The 17681-nt window shown below is 37.5% G+C and overlaps 1 protein-coding gene across 3 annotated transcripts in view; it reads left to right on the top strand.

Moving 5' to 3' along the window:
* The window catches only part of LOC149673876 (protein SERAC1), a 164211-nt gene that overhangs the window by 117275 nt on the left and 29255 nt on the right, over positions 1 to 17681 (top strand). The gene's annotated exons all lie outside the window — the stretch shown is intronic.

Raw genomic sequence — 17681 nt, 5'->3', positions numbered from 1 at the left:
TGTCAAAAATATTAACGTTATTAGTTTATAGGTATTTTAAGTTTAGCAGACGATACAATTTGTATCTTCTTTTTTTAAATCACGTGGCTAAATCTTTTTTGCCCTTGTGAACTCGAGATTCAAAATCTAAGCTTTACATCGACACCTCATTTGATTTAATCGGATTTAATTGACCCCTGTGATCACGTGTCTAAACTGTTTTTATTTATTTATTTATTTATTTATTTTGATCCTTGTGAACTCGGGGACAAAGCCTTACATCGGTATCTCGTTTGATTAAATCAGATTTAATTGACCCCTGTGATCACGTGACTAAAATTTTTTTTATTTATTTATTTATTTATTTATTTTGATCCTTGTGAACTCGGGAACGAAGCCTTACATCGAACCCTCAATGGATTATATCGGATTTAATTGACCCCTACGACCTTGAGGTTGAAATTATGTATATTTTTAGGCGCCATTACCCATTAATTAAACCTTAATTAACTCTAATTTTAATTTTAAGCGTTATTTCACTCCCGTGCGCTTTGTTTACAATGAGTTTAAAGAACTTAAAACTTCCTTCGTTTATTATTATTAACAATCGTAAAACCCCGAAGAGATCGTCCATAAAAAAAGGGTTTAATGAAGGCCCATTAAAACATCGGGGCCCACTAAATTCCCTGAAATGAATTAAATTTTAAGAAATCAATAATAACTTAAAATTACTCCTAGAAAATTTTAACCCTTTATATAAAGTTGAAATAATTTTTATTTTTAAATTGGTAATAGCTGCATGCAGCTGAGACGTTGCAGGGGCTGATTTAGAACCCTAAAATTCTAGCTTGAACGACACGGAATAATTTCCAATGAGGCCCCATTAAATAATCCGAAAATAGGAAGGCGGAGGTGTCCCCAAAACCCGCCGCTATTGGTCCAATTTGATACCACGTGATTAAATAAGCGGAAAGAGTGTTAAATTTATACATTAGAACCTTGTGAATACGCTAAAGGTTATTCTATACTGTGTATTACGTTTAAAAATTATAACCGTGCATGAGATATCTTTATTAACAGGGTCAACTCGTACGCGATACGGGGACCCCACCTTTAACAATAACCCTCCTTTAGTTTTACGCTAACGAATTCGTTTTAATTGGCCCTCGCATACTTATAATGAGAGAATTTCGCTCCTCTTAAGTTTGAAAAATGTTTGTCCACTCAAGCCGCGAATACGGACCAAAATGGAAAGATAATACAATGAGTTTTATTAATATATATACATATACACCCCGCCTTTTACTCCATTCGGGTTTAATTATGACTTAAAACTGGACATAGAATTAAGAGAATTAGTTGGAACAGTCGGCAGTACGCTAAGGCTATATAGCTATAGCTATATACGTTTCCAGGCCTGGCCCCCGTAAACTGTTTTGACACATGTACAAATGGGCCAGTGCTACCAAAATTTAAAACGGCCCTGCCATTCACCCACTCGCCCGCCTGGCCGCCTTTCCCCTTAAGTTCCTACTCACCCCCTTCCTTTTTGAGTCTAGTTTAGCCGGATGCTAACGAATTCTAATTATGTAAGCTCGCTTGAAAGCGTCGGACCGATTTATTGTGGTGTAAAGGAGAAATATTCCCCGTTTCTAACGAGCTTTCGGTCCGTTTGAGTTGGCAGCCTCTTCCAAGTCTAACTCGCTACGATAAATGAATGTCGTTAAACGGTCAACTAACCCTGTCTTATTAAAGTCGGCTAAAATGGAGCTAAATTCCTTAATTCGTAATTCTACCCTCTCTTCCTCTTCATCCTCTCTCTCTCTCTCTCTCTCTCTCATCTCTCGGAGGATGGAGAGAAGGGATTGTGAGAGGCTGGAAGATCTTCTCCCCCCCCCACCTCATCTCGTACCCCTATTCTGTATACATCTTTCTGCTTAAGACTTTAGCAAGCTAAGGCGATTAATTATAACAGGCTTGTTTAATATCTCGTGTTATTAATTTTAAAAGATTAAGAATATAACTTTAATTAAGAGTCGTACGTAAGGACGCGTATACCCGAAATTTTCTCCAAGTGTGCTGCCGCCCGCCCTATAGCTCCTATGGTCCATTTCCCCCCACTTCCTCCCACCCCCCACGGGAAATGTTTAAAATTTTAAAACATTATTAAGTATGAACGTTTCTAACCCTCCTTTCAAAGAATTTTGCGTGTAGTCATCACAATATATATAATTTTAGAAAAGGGGGAGGGGTTTATACTAAATTCTTTTAAAATTTATGATAAGTTGATTTGATTTTACAAGGACCAACGCGTTTGCCTCCTCTCTCTCTCTCTCTCTCTCTCTCTCTCTCTCTCTCTCTCTCTCTCTCGCTCTGTATTTGTTTATTTAAATTAATATATCGCCTGGGAAAATTGTGTTACGATTTAGGTATGTACCCCTTAGTAATTTTAAGTTTCTGAAATTTTGTTACGTCGCGTTTGTATGTTATATTTTATTTAAATAATATAAAGTTTCCCAGTTAATTTTATTATAAAATTGAGTATCGTCAAGGGAAGATGAAATGAATTTTAAAAAGATGTTAGTAACGAATTTAGTTTGAAACAAGTTGGGAAAACCAAAATATTACCTCTCCGAGTCTAGAGGAGGACTACTTACAAACTTATTTACCCAGATATGGAAATGTTTCATTTTTTATGAACAAATACTGAAGTCAAAATTTATGAAATATTAAAGCAGTATACAAAGCATAGCAAATATACTGTAAATCGGACGACATTTTACATCCAATAAGGATATACTTGTACACATTAAAATCATCCGATGGGGGAAAAACGGGAAATGAAGAGATAAAACTTTGGAGGGATTACCTTTACGTGTTTGTAAAGGCCAAATTTTCTACTGCTCAACTGTATTATACAAAGCCATATTCACAACAGGGTTGCCATGTAAACACTATCCTCTCGTTTCACCTCAACGATTTTCTTAGTTTGTCAACATGACTGTTAACGTTACATAACACCAAAGCTAATTTGTGGCTACACACACTGAAGGTAAATGCGCACCATAAAAAGCATGAAAACACGAAGCTATAATCCGATTACGATCAGACCTTTCACTGGTCTGGGCTGCGTCCAGCAGAGCTCCCCAAAATGACAGCGGATTTTGGAAAACGTTTACCGGTGAGATCTGTCGTCATAGCTTTTCTCCGGTCATCGCTGTTTTAAAAATGACACTAGTGCACGCAGCACGCAATAAAGCGTGTAAGGTACCAAGGCTTAACAAAAATTGTATGATAACATTTTTAAAGAGATGGATAACAACAACTTTTATAATTAAAATTAGAAACTAACATGTCTCTTAAAATTCTCGCGTGATCAACTGGTTTCACGCCAATCAAATAGCTATAGTCCCGTCAGAATCAGCAAGAGCTATTTGTATTAATTCCTCCATGCTTTTTTCGCCAAGCTGAGAACTACGCGTTTTACGTCACGTTATCCAAAAACCCGATTATTTTCCTTGAAGTACGCGCTGGCTCAGCGCTGAGCACCGTGACGTCAAAATTCAATAACAAACTCCCGTTCTGTAGGACACTGCTAACAGCGCTGAGCTCTGCCGAACGCGGCCCAGATTTCCACCATGATTATAAAGTCTAAGCCTAATTATTCAAAAGTGTATTTAACTTTCGGCTCACTCTGAACCGTTAATGTCTCTGTATTACAGAAACGAAAACCAAACCCAAGCGTTTACTTTTTGGTTCACTAGGCCTATTGACAAACAAAAATTCATTTGACCAATATAGTTGCGTTGTTCTTGAAATCACTTTAGAAAGAATTGTGCTATAAACAGATGTAGTATAGCTTAAGTAATATATAAACATCGATTTCAAATAATAATAATTAAAAATATTCTTGGAATATCAAAATGAAACAGAGCTTTATAGCTACAAAATCACTAAAAGCATCGAAATTACGAAAAATATTTCCAAATATTAATTATACATTATGAGAAAACCAAATTTTAAGGTTTTGTAGGATTTCTTTCCACAAAACAAAGCGAACTGCTAACGCGGTGCACTAACGGACGGACACACACAGACTAAAACATAGGCTGCTTTTTAACTCTTTCCGTTTTAATTTTGAGTTGAGAAACTAGATTATCTTAAATATTAAAATAAATATAATTAATATTAAATATTTTCTTCGTTAGTTGTTCGCCTTATTGAGCGTTACATCGCGTTTATAAAGAACAATTAGACATTCTTGAGAGACTTGACTAATATTGGCGTTTGAAATGAAGCATACTCCGGTTGCATTACCTTATTCAAATAGGTAGTATATAAGGCTGTCGAACTACAGCTAAAAGCAAGAACAACCGCAATTGCGAAAACCTTCGGTGGACGATCCCACCTTAGGGAGGCTAGACGTTTCTCGTAACCCTAGCTGATCGCCGCGAATGTCTTAAACCCAACGATGACGATGGAGTAGAAGCCAGGTGTACAGACTGGTGTCCAAGTGGAATGGACGAAGACCAGAAGATGGTGGTGATTAGAAGCCAGGTGTACAGACTGGTGTCCAAGTGGAATGGACGAAGACCAGAAGATGGTGGTGATTAGAAGCCAGGTGTACAGACTGGTGTCCAAGTGGAATGGACGAAGACCAGAAGATGGTGGTGATTAGAAGCCAGTATGTACAGACTGGTGTCCATGTGAGATGGACAGAAACAAAGACCAGAAGATGGTGGTGTTAGAAGCCAGTAAGTACAGACTGGTGTCTATGTGGGATAGACAAAAACAACGCCCAGAAGGTGGTGGTGTTAGAAGCCAATGAATACAGATTGGTGTTCATGTGGAATGGATAATTGACTAGTCAGATGAAGTAATAGTGGCCAGTTGAATTGTGGATAGCCTCAAGTTTTGAATTTTCCGGGAACTGTGAATGCGGTCCGGAAATAGCGAACACATTTGCTTCGATTCGGAAACTGCGAACACGGTCCCCTGGGGTGAAAGTCAATAACAACAGCCTGACACACACACACACACACACACACACAGACATGCCTGTCGATTTTAGAACCTCTCCGTGACATACGTCACTCGGAGAGGTAAAAAAAACGAAAACAACATGAATTTTACTTTGGATATATGGGCCTCGTAAGAGACGTCAACCGGTTCATAATGCAATGATGCTCGTATCATAAAAATAACGACGAGTAGCTAAGCCTCGGTACATATTTTTTTTACGTTGATTTAATGACAAAACGGACAAGCTTTCTTCATTTCTTTTGGGCTCAGCGTGCTTGCTAGGGGGAAATTTTTACGACTCTGAGGATAAAGCTACGTCGTGGTACTGGTAACGTTACGCCATCATTACTTCGTCCATTACAAAAGGGCAGGAGAGAAAAATCTTTTACAAGGGCCAAGGGAGATGGAAAAGAAATGAGCAAATACACTCTCTCCGCATCCTTCCTTGGTATGTGTATGGATGGCTGTTCGGAAAACACCACCGCGGGATACCCAGGGAATCATTAAATCTCTACGTATGTTATATGACAAAGAAACGCGCTTCCTCGTCTCTACTAGATAAAGATGGGAAGAGTGTGTACTGTTGTGTATAGTTATTTTGCACCTTGGATAAGTGCGAACTTGAAATTTCACAAATTGCAGTCCAAAAGATTATTTAACCTAATTATTTATTTATTTTTGTCTGAAGCATCTTGTTCATAAACGTTTTCTTATCGGTCCTTTCAGATCAGTATTTTTGATAGTTTAAATTAGTTAATTACATTATTATAGTTAATTACAGGTCAGGGGATGTGCGATAAAATCTGAGAATTTTAGGAAGTGAAGTAAAGTCTGAGAATTTTAGGAAGTGAAATATAGTCAGGGAATTTTATAGAAAGTGAAATAAAGTCAGAGAATTTTATAGGAAGTGAAGTAAAGTCAGGGAATTTTATAGGAAGTGAAATAAAGTCAGGAAATTTCATAGGAAGTGAAGTAAAGTCAGGGAATTTCGTAGGAAGTGAAGTAAAGTCAGGGAATTTTATAGGAAGTGAAATAAAGTCAGGGAATTTTATAGGAAGTGAAATAAAGTCAGGGAAATGCAGTCAGGGAATTTTATAGGAAGTGAAATAAAGTCAGGGAAATGCAGTCAGGGAATTTTATAGGAAGTGAAATAAAGTCAGGGAAATGCAGTCATGGAATTTTATAGGAAGTGAAATAAAGTCAGGGAATTTTATAGGAAGTGAAATAAAGTCAGGGAAATTCATAGGAAGTGAAGTAAAGTCAGGAAATTTCATAGGAAGTGAAGTAAAGTCAGGGAGTTTCATTTCAGCAGAGAAACGTTCTCGGGAGGACGTAGTTTTTCGTCACTGTAACATCCGTGGTACCTTATTAACAAGGTACTAAGAGACTATATGCAAAAAAAATGTCACCGAACATAAACGACTATCAAAGAACTTATCTACGTTAATAGCTAATAAAACTATAAGGCATGATGATAAAATGGAATTTTTTTAACGAGATTTCGTTTTAACTGCTATGTTAATGTCGTTAAAATGCAGTATAAAGACGAGTTTTTTAGGATAAAGAATTTAACACTCCTTTGCTAGATTTTCGTATTAATTTTATCTGAGTATCATTGGATTTTTATGATTAGGTGTTCCTTCTGCGCGCCTGAATTCAGGCATTTATTTAATTAGTTTGAAAACCTCTGCTATTTTAGATTATAAACTCTAATTCTTTAATTTAATACCAAACTATACACCCCTATAAATTTATCTTGAAAAGTATACTCTTGAAAATAACAGAGAAATTGCTTTTTGGAAATTTCATACGAAGCCAGCTATTTATATAGTCCCCTAGAACAATTTAGGATACGTACAGGGTGTTTCTCATAAGTCTGCATCCATAAATTAAGGGGGAAGTTCTTTTGGGTGCACGATTTTGAGTCGAAAATGTAACTTCTATCTCCATTTTGCCCTAGGGGACACTGTTTTCGGTGTTTTAGGAATGACCCCTTAATTCAATTAGAAATCATTTTCTTTCAGTTTCTTAATCAAATTTAAGGGGTCATTCGTAAAATACTCCATCCAATCTTAACTTGAAAACAGTGTCCCTTTAGGGCAATCAAAATTGAGCTAGAAGTTACATTTTCGACTCAAAATCGTGTACCCAAAGAAAATCCCCCTTAATTTATGGATGCAGACTTAACAATAACACTCTGTATAGTCCCCTAGAACAATATAAGAAATATATATATCTTATATTCTAGACAACAAATCCAATATCAGAGATAAGAAAGTCTGCACACGGACACCTCAGATATTCAATATAGAGAAATACTTCATATTAGAAAAAATATATATGTGTACAGTATGGAAAAGATCAAACCAGCACTTATTGTATCACCTGAGAATCGCGGTACTGCCGACGAAAATAATCGATACTCTTCACTACAGACTCTACTGTCTGAGAGGGACAATTGTTTCATTTTGATCTCTTCTACACTATTTGTAGATATTGTTTCTTTTCCGAATCAAAGATACCAGCAACCAGGTATCGTAACTGTAGACAGGTAAAGTTCGCACACAAAAACTTAGGCCTATCCTCCAGGGTTCAAACAGACCTGGAAAACAGGGAAATAAATAGTTGACAAAAAACTCGAGGAAAATTTTTTGAAAAAATCAGGGAAATCTGTGAGGTTTGAGTACGTTTGGTTTGAAGGGGTTGTTTCAATTTTAAAAACCACTCCCGTTGTACTCCGTATATGGGGAAAAAACCTGGAAAAGTCAGGGAAATATATGGGGAAAAACCTGGAAAACACTGGGAAATTTTATGGGGAAACACTGGGAAATTTATGGGGAAAAACCTGGAAAACACTGGAAAATTCATGGGGAAAACACTGGTAAATTTATGGGGAAAAACCTGGAAAACACTGGGAAATTTATGGGGAAAAACCTGGAAAACACAGGGAAATATATGGGGAAAAACCCGGAAAACACAGGGAAATATATGGGGAAAAACCTGGAAAACACAGGGAAATATATGCAAAACAAGGGAAATCGGTTTTCGAAAAGTCGTATGAACCCTGAATTCCTCATATCGAAGCTAGAAGCATCCCACTCAGTCAGATCAAGGCGAACAGGGCCTTTTTGTAGTCAATAAGTTGAACCTTTTTTTGGGGTGGGGGGAACCATGCACCACACCACACCACGCCACGATATTTAATCATCTTTATTTCCCAAACGTTCTGGTCCTCTCTGAGAAATATTTGGCCGCGTGACGTTAGATTATTAATAATAAAGTTTCATATATAAGTTAACCCTAAAATTCATAGCACATCGCGACGGAGAGGGGGGAGGGAAGGAATGGAAGTCTATTTTTTTGCGAAGGAGGTTTTTGGTCTACTTTTCAAGAAGTGTAAGCGCTATGTAATGGAGTGTCAAAAAACGGGACGGTATCGTTTCTTCAAGATTTGGTTGGGTGGACACCGTGAAAATGTGCAAATGGAATGGACCCCAACGCTCTCACTCGCTCGCTCGCTGGCTGGGGTCTTGGGCCAAAAATTTCCGAATCTAAGGGGGTCCCTGGTTGGGCCTCAACGGTCCAAAGAGTTTTCCAGGAAAACTAGTTCTCTCACGGCCCAATGCGTCCGATATCCTTCTAGAGTCGACGGAGATTGATGGAGACGTTTCCCGAAGACTCTTCTATGGCGCAACTTCGAGAAATAATGTACGATTTATCAAGAAATATGAAAACTAGAAGACTCCATGGAATCTAGCTAGGAGTATAAAGGGGTCATGGTTTCTTGTCACGTTATGTAAGGTTCGAACGTTACTATCAGATAGACGGATTAATTAAGATGGGTCTTTCTTATTACGTGTTTATTATGGAGTTAATTAGTTAAAACAACTGTAACTTCATCTTCCCTTTATTATCCCATGTTTTGTTTGTAAGGTTATATCGTTACTATCAGATAGACAGATTAAGAGTAGTATTTCTTGTTATTTGTTTACTATCAGATAGGCGTATTAATATGGGTCTTTCTTTTATGTGTTAATTATGAAGATAATTAATTAAAACAACTGTAACTTCATCTTCCCTTTATTATCCCATGTTTTGTTTATAAGGTTCGATCGTTACTATCAGATAGACAGATTAAGAATAGTTTTTCTTATTATTTGTTTACTATCAGATAGGCGTATTAATATGGGTCTTACTTTTATTTGTTCATTATGAATATAATTAATTAAAACAACTGTAACTTCATCTTCCCTTTATTATCTCATGTTTTTGTTTATAAGGTTCGATCGTTACTATCAGATAGACAGATCATTAAGAGTAGTCTTTCTTATTATTAGTTAATTACGCGGTTAGTTATTTAAAAACCTTCATCTTAATTCCCTTTATTATCCCATGTTTTGTTTATAAGGTTCAATCGTTACTATCAGATAGACAGATTAAGAGTAGTCTTTCTTATTATTAGTTAATTATTTACGCTGTTAATTAATTAAAACAACTAACTATAACTTCATCTTAATTCACTTTATCATCCCATGTTTTGTTTATAAGGTTCGATCGTTACTATCAGATAGACAAATTAAGATTGGTCTTTCTTTAATTTATTTTAATATCACGGTTAATCATGTAAAACAACTGCAACTTCATCATCCCTTTATTATCTCAAATTAGTTCCTAGTATTATTTTTGGCAACAATTGCATGGAAAATGTCAGTCAGCTTACCAATATAATCTTCAAACATAAACTACTTTTCGAGACACTTCGAAATAAAGCAAAAATAAGCTAGGAAGGGTTTTAAAATATATTTTTATTTTATGAGTCATAAATAAAATATAAAAACTTTTGGCTTAAGAATGTGCCGGGGCGAGGGGGGGGGGCGGAAGATGATAAAATAAATCAAATCAAGGTAGCAGATTTTCGCGCCTAAGATTTTTACTACGTATTTTTTTATTTCGGGCCCAAACCAATAAAGGGGATCCGAGAAAAACTTTGTTATACTAAGATAGAGGAGATTGGGGAGAGAAAAATACAATCATCTTTTGATACAGAGCCTCTTATGAAGAGAGAGAAAAAAATATAATAAAACGAAGAGCATCCCTTGGTTTAATGACAAATAATTTACGAGAAAGCTGTGATTTTAACTATATACAACCCAACCCTAAAGAAAAAAAAATAATATATAATTTAGGCTTAGCTGCTTGCTATATTGGGAATATATATATGAAGAGAGGAAGGGACGATTTCAACCAATAGGAAAGATGACGGCTGCTCCGATAGACGTAGTTACGTAGACAACTGGTTTCTAGGGAGGAGCGAAAGACCTCGTGCGCTCGAGGGATGAGATCCTAGAGAGAGAGAGAGAATGAGATGGCTCTTGGCTAGATGCGTTCGGATTTGAAATGCAGTTACTCGTTGCCCCTGTATGGTGGCTTTTCCGAGAACATCGGTGTATTACAGTGTTAAACACTTCTACAGGGGCTCGTAGGATTAACATGGACAGTTTTGCCCCTGTAATTCGGCTACTTCCTTTTTTTTAATTGAAATTTTAAAATTGGATATTTGTCAGGTATTTTTTGAAAAATGGGGTAAATAGGTCAGGGAAATGTCAGGAATTTTTAAAAATAATCCAGAAATGTCAGGGAAATGTCTGTTAATTTCATAAATAATCCAGAAATGTCTGGGAAATGTCTGTTAATTTCATAAATAATCCAGAAATGTCTGTTAATTTCAAAAATAATCCAGAAATGTCAGGGAAATGTCTGTTAATTTCAAAAATAATCCAGAAATGTCAGGAATTTTTTAAAATAATCCAGAAAGATCAGGGAAATTTCTGTCAATTTCAAAAAAAGATGGCAAAAGTGGTCAGGGAAATATCAGGTAATTTCTAAAAAATGGATCATATTCACTGAATTGGATGCGTTTTTAAATATAACCTGAATTTGATTTATTTTACACAATGTACACTGTTATAAGATTGACATATTTTGACCTAAAAATATCAGAGTAAATCACAGGAAATAGTCAGCTGCAAAGTCAGACTGGAATTTGAATCTGAAAATTCAAATTGTGGTTGGCAACCCTTTATCTTTTTGCATTTTAGATTCTATTTTCGTCAATTTCAACATGCAGCTCCGAGAGCTCAAGGAGATCCTCTAATGTAACTGAAGAGTTTCGCGCTATCTTTCTTTGTTTTAACGAAGACAAGAGGGCGTTACACTGGCTGGCTGCGATATCGATAAAAAAATTTATCATTGCAAATCGGAGAGCTTCGGAATAGAATTTCACCGAATATATCCATATCATAGGGACCTAGAAGCTATGCGGGTCCTGGGAGAAAGGGAGATGGGGTGGAGTGACTACCGTGTCTGTTTCAGCTGCCATTGCCAATTGCGAGAGACGGAAATATTCCGCCATGATTTATTCAGGACTTTTGTACGTCGTCTTTTTCTTCTTCCCTATTCAGTAATAACCCTTTTCTTTTCTCTTTCCTCTTCAAATTCTTCCCCCCCTACCACTTGAGATTTTCTTTCGCATCTCCATCCTCTCTCGCGCTGTCAGGTGACCCTTTCTAGGCGCAAAGAGATGGTGAACTTAATCAATTTTTAGGGTTTTTTAAAATTTAGGCTTCAGTTTAAAGTGATGTTAGGGTTAGCTTCTTTTATTATTAGGCTATGCCTTGGTCGTGATTAAGGTTGGGGTTAACTGATTTTACTGTTAGGTTTTTTTAAAGTTAGGCTTAAGGTAGGTAAGCCTTTGTTGTGATTGACGGTAGGCTTAGAAAATGGGGCAATCCTTGGGAAGTTACGCTGTGAACTGGTTTTACTATTAGGCAAGGTAAGCCTTGGTCGTGATTAACGTTAGGGTTATCTGATTTCACTGTTGGAGTTTTTTTTTTCTTTTTTTTTTTTTCAAGTTTAGGCTTAAGGTAAGTAAGCCTTTGTCATGATTGGCGTTAGGCTTAGAAACTTAGGCAACACTTTTAAAGTAATCCTAGGGATGTTAGTGTTAACTGCTTTTACTGGTAGGCTAGATTGAAAATAGGCTTCGCAGATTAGGTTGAGACACTTAGGCTTATGTTAAATGTATGTAAGCCTTGGCCATCATTTTCTAAAAATATTCGTTCGCATTAGGGTTAGCCTACTATTATAGGCTTAATTGTGAAGTTAGGCTTATCACTCTCTCTTTAACGAATCTCTATTTTGCATCATACTACTCCAATCAAAAAAGGTTAAATTCTTTTACTTACATCTAGGTATATACTGTAGAAGAAAAAAAATCCAATTTTATTTTTAAATTTCTTGTATGTTAGTTCTCGTGATTATTCGAACCGTGTTTTCCTGCATGCCTAAGAACGAATCTAGTTTTCTTCTTCAAAAGGGAATCAATGTTGATTTAGCATCTCTTCGAATTTTATCGTTTCTGACAGATCGAGTGCGTGTATATTTATTAAGATAAAGTTTTTATTTTCATCTCTGCTCGGAATTAATGCATACCCAGTGTGTTGTTTAGTTTATTGCAGGTTTTAAGTCACAAAAATTATTTAGAGACATTTGAAAAGAGAGAGAAAGGGGGGGGGGGAATCTTGAATTATGAAAATTAAATAATCTCGATTGTAAGAGAACTATATCTTTGAAAGAGAGAATGAGAGAGAGAGTGGTGGTGATGGTGGTGCCCGGTTTGGGGGATTAAAAAGGCAATCAATTAGTTGGCAAAAGGACGGAGCGGCGGCGTTCGGAGTTCTCTTAAGTTCCCTATCCGGGATATAAAAGGGAGGGTGTCGCTATAAACGACATTTCCGCGGCATTTAGCGGGCAACCAAGCGAGAGCCCATCGAGGCCTTCCCTCTCTATCGCTTCCGCCGCCAGTCCGCCACTAGAGGGTCAAAAACGAAAGAGAGAGAGAGAGAACAAATTGAGCGGATCTCTCGGGCCCCCCTGTTTACTCTTCAGATTGCCACTCTTTTCCCGGCCAAACGCTACATTTTCGACTGAATATTATTATACCCATGCACCATCAGGGGTCGTCTCTAAAGTATAAAGATGATGTAACAAATTTAAATTATAAGGGCTGTCATATATCTTTTGTTCTGTAAGGTATAAAGGAAAATTGAAGGTACCACCTTAAACTAGAGATTTCGCACAGTAATTGCTCCGAGTATCATTAATCACGTATTAAAAATAATGTCCCTGCAGTGAAATGAAGTTAACCAAAAAGAAAGAAATTAAATATTTTGTTACTTCTTTTATTTTGACTTAGTCTTTTACAAGCCATATCTTTTGTTTAGAAGTACTTAGAGAAACATTGAAGGTACCACCTTAAACTAGACATTCTATAGAGTAATCGCTCTAGGTTTCATATAAAACGGCGCAAAAAATACATCTTAATCAGTCGATTTAAAAAGTAAATAAAATATAAGAAGAAAACCATACACTCGTAACCGAATTACAAATACACAAAACCTTAGTTGATGACCCCTATGATCAGATTATATGATCCCATTTCCAAAAACGTTAACGATTCTAGTTATAGAGCTAGATGATATTCATGAAGAGAGGGAGGGGGGCAAGCATATAGAGAAGGAAGGAAGAAATAAACGCTGGAAGGAAGTTTTCGTATAATTTAATCCCAAAAATCCTGAATTACGATCCAAGCATTTCAATGAAAAGTTGCCCTCCTCCCGCGCGCAGCTCTCTATAGTTTAATCTCATCTTTACACAAAGAGTTAATCAAGTACAAATAGCTTTAATCCGGATTAAAAGTTAAGACACGCTGACAAAGGACTAATATGATAGGAGGAGGGGGAAATGCGACGGAAGCTTTCCAATAGAGACGTCACTCGCAGCGGGCGCTCCTGTTATACCCGAAAATGGATTAATATAGATCGCTAGAAAGGATGAGGATGGAGCTGTAGGATCGTTTCTGTGTGTAGGGGACTCACTGGCTGTAACCCTCCTGAAAGGTTAAAACTTTAACCGAAGAATCATATAGAATGCACATTGGATATGACTTCGTTTAAATACGCTTTTTTCCCCTCTTGTTTGTTATTGTTTTTTAAGGAAAAATGTATAATCGAAGATTAGGAATTTACTTAGCCTAAATTTAGCCAAAAGGCTTTACTTAAGTTAACTTTTGTGTATAAAGCGTTAGTTGCACTTAAATTTAAATTAGTTATAATTAAGTAGCCATACAAGAACTAATAACGTATCAGTTGTCATCTTCGGTCATATTTTAACCCTTTGAGTCCAATATACGGGGTGTTTCTGATAAGGCTGGTTTAAATTACGGGGGATGTTCTTTGGGTGTACGATTATGAGTCGAAAATGTAACTTCTCTCTCCATTTTGATTGCCCTAAGGGCCACTGTTTTCAAGTTATGATTTTAAGAGTGTTTTAGGGATGAATTTAAAAGTTTATAAAAAAACCACATGCAGTTTTCAAACCCCAAAACACAGTAATGTGCCACCTTTGGTAAAGAAAAAGAAAGTTCATGTCAAACTTATCAGAAACCCAAGAACTATAAACGTATAGTGCATAGTATCGAAACCGGTATGAAGCTTAATATCATCCACAAAGCATCATCCTTCCTGAAAAGACTAGCTCCGAGATACTGCTACGCTAAACAGAAAATAATAGCTGGTGCATGGGCCGATCGGTATATAGGAGCAACTTTCGGTGGTGGTTTTCCGATTAGGATAATCTACTGAACAAATGGATGTTTTATTAGCATCCAATACTCGGTGTGCCCCGCGTTCCCAATACACCCTTTCCTAAAGCGATTCTTTCGTAATATCGTCGCACCAAACTAGGTATAGCAAGCAACTAGGATGAAAGCGTCTTTTAATGGGCATTTTTTAAGCGAGGCGAGCGGCTACTAATGATTCTCGGTCGGCCAATTATATTCTTAATGACCGCTTACTATCGCCTCATGGAAATATCGTTATCGGTCTATATATCGAGACAACCGCCGCGCCAAAACCCAAGCCCGCTCTTGCTGGCTGCACCCGATGAACTTCATTCCTCCAACACACGCCCCCAACCCTTTCTCTAATGATTCGAGCTATTACCGGGCAAACTCTAATGGATTCGCTTTAAGTCAACCTAATGAGACATTATAACCTCTAGCCAAGCCATATACGATATAAACTCATTTGTACCTACGACCTGTTAAGGCGCGCGCGCCATACCATTAATCGTCATCGAAAGATATCACCGACAGATTTGATATTAAACACGATTAATCAAAATAACTAGCCTCATTTCCATGATAATTATTGCCAGATAATAATTAGTTAACTCTAGGGAAAAATCATTCCTCAATTAGATACTCTTTATAGTGAATCTTTCGGGATGTAACTTTTTTTTTGTTTTGATTTTTGTCTAATGGTTCTTACTTCCCGTGGGAAATGTTTCTCCCGGACATTTTTACACGAATTTCACCTCATCTTCTCACCATATAACACGTATCTCCCCCCAAAATAGGCCCATAAAACTCGTAAACACGACATTAAATTATATACTTTCGCCAGTTTGACATGTATTTCCTCTGTAAAATTGTCTAATTTGGCTAATATCCCAAAGAGGAACGTAACAGCGATAAGTATGACGTTAATGCTTCACTGGCGTCTGCTAGACCGAGCCATGCAAGACCTTTACCTCTCTCAGCCTGTGAGAATTCAACTAATCCCGTGCGTGGTTCCTGCTAGCAGACGCCACTTAACCAATGGCGGATGGCGAGGCAGTAGTCCTTGATTATTTTTAAGACTAATTAAATCCAAATTATTTTATTATAAGAGCTCATTTATTTTTGTTTAATATTTTTCCTTTTATATTTGGAAAAAGGCAGTTCTTTTAATGTAATGTTAAGAATAAAAAAACCCCTATGAAATAATAACCTATTTTCAAGTAGACCAAATTGTATACTTCTATAAACCCCACTCTTCAATGCGCAACCAAAAATTAAATTAAAACGAAACTCGGAACCAAAATTAAATTTAAAACCTTGATATCACGTTTTATATTTTGACGCGTACTAGCTGCCGGGAGAGCTATCCATTTTTAGAGTTAAATAAACAGTGGGATATAGTATATAGCGTGTTGAAACGACGTGAAAAGCGTTAGGGCCTTTGCTTCTTGCGTAATATTAAGAGCAAAGGCTGCAATTGAGCGTATCCCTCCATCCTCTCATGATCCCATCTTTGGCCCGCGCTCCCCTCCCCCCACCCGCATCCCGTGGAGGCTGAGATGGAGCCGAAGCAAACGGGCGAGTGGCAAAATTTAATCAACCCTCCTAAAAGCTAGATAGGCTGAATACATCCCCCCTCCCCCAGTCCTTATACTTGCTCTTATGACCTTAACGGGAATACATCCGTATCATCCCAACAGGGAGGATCGTCCCCTGACCCCCCTGGGGCCTTTAGGCTTAAAATACGTCAATGGGGGATGGAACTGGGCGGGGAGGGAATAAAACTTCAATCAACTAAATGGAATTGCAGCCTATTTGGCAAATCCTTGATTTAGAGAAAGGAGGGGGGGGGTTACCGAGAGTCTTGACTTTGCGTGCTTTGGGGGGTAGGTACGGGGGGGTCTTTATGTAGTGTTCATTTATGACGTTGGGGCCTCGCTTATTGTTATTAATATAGTTGGGGCCCGCAGCTAGAATAGCTTTGGCAAGGCTTAGCCTCTTAAATATATTAAAGCTTTAACTGGGAAACGCGTTATATACGGTCATATAAATAGAACCTTCTTATTTCTTCTTGGCCGTTCCTTTGGGGTCTTTCGGGGTGGGGTTTGGGGGTCTAGCGTTATGAATTATATTCTGTCTGTTTTATAGTATAACCCTCCTCTTCTCCCCCCTTTCCTGGTACTATTTTTTATTTATTTTTATTGTTCTTTCTAACATCTTTGGTCCGTACTTTTCTTGGATGGATGCATTGAGGAGATGGAAGATGATTGGCCTGGTTTAAAGTGATGACCGCTTCATAGATTATGTCTTATGTTCGTTCCACTTGGGTCCGTTACGTTTGGTTGAATTAGAAACAGTAGATACGAAGGCCGGTAGTGAAATGTACCGAGTATCAATGCCCCCGCCTTTGTACGTATTAGTTTTAATCTAGAGAATGCATCTTGGACCCTCACTCTTGTCTCCATCTTATGAGCCTCCAAAGTAAGGCTATTCCTATGGAGGGTATGGTTATGAACATATCCCTTAATTACTAGGCCCCTGTTTGCTCGATCCCCAAGTTTTTAGTATGGTTGGATGGGGGCAAATACGACTATAACATACTCAAAGGACATCCTCGTATGCCTAGTAGAACCAGAGTAATGAGCCTCTACACATATTCCCATGAACCAATCATGCAAAATTTAATAATTTCTTACAATAACTTTCAAATAAAATTCAAACATTAGCGACGCTATTGCATTTACGGTTGCTACCATCTGCGCCATAGACACATGCACGCTGTTGAACGCTATTTCAGCTACTATAGTTGTGAGCTTACAAGCATTAAAAACTTCACTGCACCCATGCGGCCTCGAACTTGAGGCATTCCAGTTGATGACATAACCGCTACACCGCGTATACACATCCAAGTAATGACCATTTGACTAAAACAGGGTTCAAATGAGTTTTGAAGTGGAGTAAAATCAACGGGAGTAGTTTTTAAAAGTTCAAGCAACCCCTT

Source organism: Phalangium opilio, unplaced genomic scaffold (assembly GCF_054372755.1).
Source record: "Phalangium opilio isolate 3A_F unplaced genomic scaffold, DU_Popi_V2 ptg000048l_1, whole genome shotgun sequence".
NCBI lineage: Eukaryota > Metazoa > Arthropoda > Arachnida > Opiliones > Phalangiidae > Phalangium > Phalangium opilio.
The sequence above is the reverse complement of the archived record's forward strand: the minus strand, read 5'-3'. Positions and strand labels throughout refer to the sequence as shown.